Source organism: Taudactylus pleione, unplaced genomic scaffold (assembly GCF_031769625.1).
Source record: "Taudactylus pleione unplaced genomic scaffold, aTauple2 ptg000609l, whole genome shotgun sequence".
In the NCBI taxonomy this organism is placed as follows: Eukaryota; Metazoa; Chordata; class Amphibia; order Anura; family Myobatrachidae; genus Taudactylus; species Taudactylus pleione.
In genome coordinates, this window is record NW_028285011.1 from 4,162,772 (window position 1) to 4,170,000 (window position 7,229).

The 7,229-nt window shown below is 39.3% G+C and overlaps 1 protein-coding gene across 3 annotated transcripts in view; it reads right to left on the reverse strand.

Annotated features, from left to right (window-relative positions):
* The window catches only part of TMEM131 (transmembrane protein 131), a 299,432-nt gene that overhangs the window by 93,149 nt on the left and 199,054 nt on the right, over window positions 1-7,229 (reverse strand). The window lies entirely within an intron of this gene.

The following is a 7,229-nucleotide window of genomic DNA, read 5'->3' on the forward strand; positions in this document are numbered from 1 at the left end:
CCAAATCGGGAGGGTAGGCAAGCCTGCATTAAATGACAATGAGGGAATATGGACAGGGGGGTTGGGAGGTGATGCACAACATCCCTAGGTATATTTTAATAAAATATTTAAAAAGTACTTTTTAAACTTTTTTTTTTTTTTAAATGTCACTTTCTGTGCGGTATTGACGGAAATAAATTGTCAGTTAAGTACTAATCTAACTACAGCTACTGCACATTAATTTCAGAGTAAAGCAGACAGGCAGTCTACTGGTGCAGTTAGAATAAAGCATATTCCAATCTTTATTTCTGTGAAAAATACGTGCAGTGGCAATTCCTGAAATCTTTATAGGATAAAGCACATTCAAACACTCAATCAATCACATCCACTATGGGGCATATTAAAGATTTTTGCTGCAAAAATTAACGCAACTACCGTGATCAATTTCTGGGGAGAACAGCCCGTACACTAAATAAAACAATCAAATAAAAATTGGATAATATACAGTCAGGTGCATAAATATTGGGACATTGACAGAATTTTCATATTTTGGCCTCTATTTACCACCAAAATGGCTTTGAAATGAAACAAACAAGATGTGCTTTAACTGCAGACTTTCAGATTTCATTTGAGGGTAATTACATCCAAATCAGGTGAACGGTGTAGGAATTACAACGGTTTCTATATGTGCCTCCCACTTTTTAAGGGGCCAAAAGTAATGGGACTATCAACTCAAAAGCGATTTCATGGACAGGTGTGGGCTATTCCCTCGTTATTTCATTATCAATTAAGCAGATAAAAGGTCTGGAGTTGATTCTAGGTGTGACATTTGCATTTGGAATCAGTTGCTGTCGACTCTCAATATGAGATCCAAAGAGCTGTCACTATCAGTGAAGCAAGCCATCATTAGGCTGAAAAATCAAAACAAACCCATCAGAGATAGCAAAAACATTAGGTGTGGCCAAATCAACTGTTTGGAACTTCTTAAAAAGAAAGAACGCACCGGAGAGCTCAGCAACACCAAAAGACCCGGAAGACCACGGAAAACAACTGTGGTAGATGACAGAAGAATTATTATTTCCCTGGTGAAGAAAAACCCCTTCACAACAGTTGGCCAAATCAAGAACACTCTCCAGGAGGTAGGTGTATATGTGTCAAAGTCAACAATCAAGAGAAGACTTCACAAGAGTGAATATAGAGTGTTCAAAACAAGATGTAAACAATTGGTGAGCCACAAAAACAGGAAGACCAGATTAGAGTTTGCCAAACAACATCTAAAAAAGCCATTACAGTTCTGGAACAACATCCTATGGACAGATGAGACAAACATCAACTTGTACCAGAGTGATGGGAAGAGAAGACTGCTCATGATCCAAAACATACCACCTCATCAGTGAAGCATGGTGGTGGTAGTGTCATGGCGTGGGCATGTATGGCTGCCAATGGAACTGGTTCCCTTGTATTTATTGATGATATGACTGCTGACAAAAGCAGCAGAATGAATTCTGAAGTGTTTCGGGCAATATTATATGCTCATATTCAGTCAAATGCTTCAGAACTCATTGGACGGCGCTTCACAGTGCAGATGGACAATGACCCGAAACATACTGCAAAAGCAACCAAAGAGTTTAAGGCTAAAAAGTGGAATGTTATGCAATGGCCAAGTCAATCCCCTGGCCTGAATCCAATTGAGCATGCATTCCACTTGATGAAGACAAAACTGAAGGGAAAATGCCCCAAGAACAAGCAGGAACTGAAGACATTTGCAGTAAAGGCCTGGCAGATCACCACCAGGGATGAAACCCAACGTCTGGTGATGTCTATGCGTTCCAGACTTCAGGCTGTAATTGCCTGCAAAGGATTTGCAACAAAGTATTAAAAAGTAAAAGTTTGATTTAGGATTGTTTAGTTTGTCCCATTACTTTTGGTCCCTTAAAAAGTGGGAGGCACATATAGAAACCGTTGTAATTCCTACACCGTCCACCTGATTTGGATGTAATTACCCTCAAATTAAATCTGAAAGTCTGCAGTTAAAAATCACATCTTGTTTGTTTCATTTCAAAGCCATTGTGGTGGCGAATAGAAGCCAAAATATGAAAATTATGTCAATGTTCCAATATTTATGCACCTGACTGTATAGAGGTCTATTACTATCTCCAAGAAAAATGTTTAGCACTTTGCCATTAAAAAATGCACATATCTGCCTTTAATTTACCATTTGAAAAGAAAAAAATTCTACAAACCTTTTTTTGCTAAAATAAATGCTGCAGTTAAATTTGGGGTGCATAGCCCTGCCTGATCTGTATCTTTATCATCTAGCAGCTTCGTTAGCTCAGTTGAGAGAGTGGGTTACTCCGTTGAATCAGGGAAACCCCCCCCCGGTGGTCCTTGAGAATGCTTGTTTGGATTTTTACCCCTTTGTAGATTTTGTTGGCTTGGACCCCACTTTCCCGTAACCCGTACATAGTGTGGCTTGCTGTGGTAAAAGTTTTGGGGAGCCCATAATTTATCCCTGTTCCCCACTTTGGATTAATTTAGCCTTTCCAGGGGCCCGTGGACTTGAGGGTAGCACATTGTGGCTGTTCTATGATGTGGCAATTGGTCAAATGTATAACAATGGGGTTCTCCACACATTTGTATATTTGTTCTCCACCTATGGTCTTCCAGCATATCTATGATTTTATACACCTACAGCTCCGGCATGCTCTCTTTGCACAGTGGTAGGGGAGGGGGGTTGCTCCTGTCATTTCTGAGTATGGACTAAAAGTCTAACTCTGGTTTGGCTTTTAGTCCATACCCTCCCCAGTTGGAGATCCATTTTCCTTGCCTACTTCTCTCTGTTGTCATCTTGTGGGGTAGAAAGTCTGTGCAGCCTTAGATCTCATTGGGATGTCGACTTGTTTTATCAGATGATGATTGAAAATTGATCTGGACTATCCCCGCAATGCCACGTTGTGTGCCAGATAAACATTCAATTTTATTTACTGCACAGGGTTTACTGTACCCAGATTAGGCTTTTAGAGTTTGGCAGTTCATCTTTGGACTCCTGCCCCAAGTGTGCTTCCCCATGTGCTGGTTTCTGGCAACTGCTTTGGATTTGTCCTCTAGTAGCTTCCTTCTGGTCTAAGGTGGTTGCTTGTAGACGGAGTACGGGTGTGTGGATTCCTTTACTAGTGCTCACATTTGCCTCTTTGGTCTCAGCCTGGTGGATTCCCACACTGCCCCTTTTTTGATTATATGTGAATCTTTTAACATTAGCCCGGGTGTGTTTTGCTCGAACAAGGATGACTCCAGATCCTCCCTCCTGGGTGGCCCTAGTCAACGTAACAGTTTCTCATGAGTGTTTTATGTACCAAAAACAAAAGTGCCCTCTAAAGTTTGATAAAGTCTGGACACTCTGGCAGGCATCCAGTTATGCCCTTATTCCTTCTAATGGTCATTCTTGATACTTCAGTTTTTGTTTTTTAGGCCGTGCCTCCACCAATCCGCACCTAACCTTCTGTAATGTTATTGATGCTGGTTAATGACTATTAATTGTTGCTCAGTTCTAGTTTACCTCCTTGCTAAACTTCGCTGCTCTGAATGTATACTTGTGTTTGTATTTACTACTGTACACTTAACACTGACATTAGGCTCTTTTATATACTTTCTGTATCCCCTGTTCATGCCTATAAAAATGCATGTAAGCTTAAGCTGTTTGAAGCCACTTTAATTAAAAAAAAACAACAACCTGTAACTCCCACCTGCAATGTTTAAATAACACCTGTTTATTTCTTACAGTCTGCACATAGAAGGAAGCTAGCGGAAGATTACCTGGCTGCCCAACAATCCCTTACATTAGCATTTCAAACTTATTCCACATGCACTAGCAATGAAAACAGACTCAGTAATTTAAAAGCCAAATCCTGTTTTGATGGTCTCTTCATCAAAATGGAAAGTCTATTTACTTTTAAGAAAGACCATAAATTTGGAAATAAATCTGGGAAGTTACTCACTAATTTGCTCCGTGGTAGCAATCCCCCCTCAGTAGTCCACCCCCTACACCTACCCGATGGCTCCATTACTACCTCAGGAATTCAGGTTATGGAGGTAATGAGGTCATTTTACGAATCATTATACTCAGAAGAGAAAAATGTTACCACCCAAGGTATATCAGAAAAGTTTTGGGATCTTTTACCTTTACCACAGGTCTCCGCTTCATTTAATGATACTTTGGTCTCCCCAGTCTCTGAGGAAGAGGTGAGCAAAGCAATAAAAAATATGAAAAATTATAAAGCACCAGGCCCTGATGGCCTATCCGCAGATTATCACATACTTTCTACAAAGATCTGTCCCACTCTTACAAAGGTACTAAATCATATTATCCGACATATCATGCCAATCCATTTCAACTCAGCAACCCTCAAAATCTTACCAAAACTAGGTCATGATCTTAGTAACCCCAGTTCTTATTGCCCCATATTACTTCTCAACCTAGAGTACAAAATATTAACCAAAATAATGGCGGAAAGGCTGAAACATCTCCTACCTTCAATAATTCATGAGGACCAAACTGGTTTCATCACTGGTAGGCACTCGCTGGTTAATATTAGACGCGTCTTATCAGCTATTATAGCCACTAATAAACATATTGACCCCAATGATAAAATCATACTGTCACTTGATGCTGAAAAAGCATTTGACAAGGTTCTGTGGCCACACCTATACTCTGCCCTGGAGAGGTTTGGCTTCCAAAAAGATTTTATAAATTTTCTTAAAACCCTTTACACCAATCCCTCTACACAGGTAGTCTGTGACTGATATATTTCTGCGCCGTTTTTAATACAAAGAGGCACGCGCCAAGGATGCCCACTATCCCCCTTATTATTTGCCATAGTGCTTGAACCCCTGGCAATTGCATTAAGACAACCCCCATTATATCAAGGCATTAAAGTTGGCAATATAGATTTACGTGTCGCACTTTTCGCTGACGACATGCTGCTATTTTTGTCATCCCCTTCAGACTCTGTCCCGAAAGTCATGGCTATCATTGAGGAATTTGGGAAATTCTCGGGTTACAAAATTAACATCGAGAAATCTGAGATCTTGGTTGTCTCTGGTGACATAGCCTCAATCTCACAATCCCCCTCAATGAATAAATTTAAGATTCTAGACTCCCATATTAAATATTTAGGTGTACAAATTCCTGCCCAGGTATCTAAATTATATTCTCTAAATTTCTCGCCTCTGCTTCAGTCGTTATGCAAGATGATAGACCGCTGGATGTTATTACCCTTGTCAATGCTTGGGAAACTGGCAGTAATTAAAAATATTATTTTTCCCAAACTATCATACATGATCCAAATGCTGCCCATCTCTAACTTGCGCGATCATTACCCATACTTCCAGACTATTTGTGAAGTTCACTTGGTCTAACAAAAAAACTAGAATAGCTCAAGCCAAATTGAAACTCATGAGAGAAAACGGAGGAGTCAATTTCCCAGATCTCTTAAGCGTTACATATGCAGTACATTTTCGATACATCCTAGACTGGCTTCTCTTACGTAACATTTATACTATATATCCATTAGACTGCAACTAATGGCACCCTATTCCCCGGGGGCTCTCATACACACTCCGAAAGCACTAAAACCTCCTGACCATTTACAGAATTTAATGTTTCATGACACATACCTGGCATGGTGGGCAATCAACAAATCCCTTAAGAGAAACCCTAAACATCCCAAATTTATCCCACTTTGGGGAAACCCTCAATTTCTCCCTGGTATGGAAAATCCTATTCTTAAGAGACTACAATTCAAAGGTATCCGTTCTACAGCAGACGTATTTGACCCGGGTGGTTGTCTTCTTACATTTTCAGAGCTCAGGGAGAGATTTGAACTTCCCCATTCATATTTTTATTCATATCTTCAACTAAGACATTACGTACACTCATTGCCGCCTCCCGTGAGGTCAAATCATTCACAAGATCTTCTGATGTTGCTGGTTTCCCGGGTCTCAAAATCCTCCTATAGAACAAAACTTCTATATATGGAATTAATCTCACCGAAAGACAAACCAATTTGGTCCAAAACGTTGAAATCCTGGCAAGCAGACTTCCCCTCTATAAATACAGAGAAAGAACTATTCTATAATTTTGAATCCACCATGCGCACCTTCGGTTCTTCCCTATTACAAGAAGTACATCTCAAAACCCTAAACAGAGCATATATTGACCCCTCTCAACGTAAGCACATGGTGGTCTCAGAATCAGGGTCCTGCAGTAAATGCAAACATTTAAATGCTACCTTTATTCACTGCATGTGGGAATGTGGAGTGATTACGAAGTTTTGGAATAAACTAATGATAGAGCTAAACAACAAATTACATCTTAACCTCACTCTAGATCCATCAGCCCTACTATTTGCAAACTTTACTGGATGGAAGACTAATCCCGACATTCAATCACTAACCCCTTTCCTCATTGTAACTATTACTGTGGCTAAGAAGGTCATCTTAAGACACTGGACCACACATACTAAACAGAATATCCAAGAAGTAAGAGATTTATTGCTAAAATTAATGTATTACGACAGACATTCTACTCTCCCAAATATAGAAACGGGAGTGATTAAATTCTACCGCAAATGGGGGAGATTTGTGGAATCTTTAGAGCTTGAGGAGCAGACACAAATATTTAACATTTTCGAAAAAACTGATTGGTTCCTCCTTAAGAAGTTTTCATAAACATTGGGTCAAATTATAAAAAAAAAAACAAAAAAAAAAAACACAAGATATATATTTGTAGGTGTTTTAATATATATTTATGTATGACCTTCTGAATTATTGGGAACCCAAGATCACATGTTTCCGCACTGATTGCTCTTTACTGGGGGACACCGAAGAACCAGTCTCATCTCCTCTTATTACTTCTTAAGATGTTACTAAGTGGTTTGTCATATGAGAGTGGAGGCTCAAAATCAGACTAAGTCTGGTTGATGATCACTGAATACATCTCAAAACCTAGAAATTCTGTACACGTATTGCTATTTTCCTTCCCCTTTACCTCCCTATTGTGGGTCCCCTGTGTCTATTGTCTAATGTTTACTGTTAAATATCCCTCTATTAGTATTACTCTGATAATAACAGATTGGTCTATTTCCATAATATATCTTTTATAAGACACGTCCCAATCTATATTGCTATTTTTTCTTTATATATAAAGTAATAAGTGATTCTTTACTCACAATATGCCAAAAAAAAATTTTGTA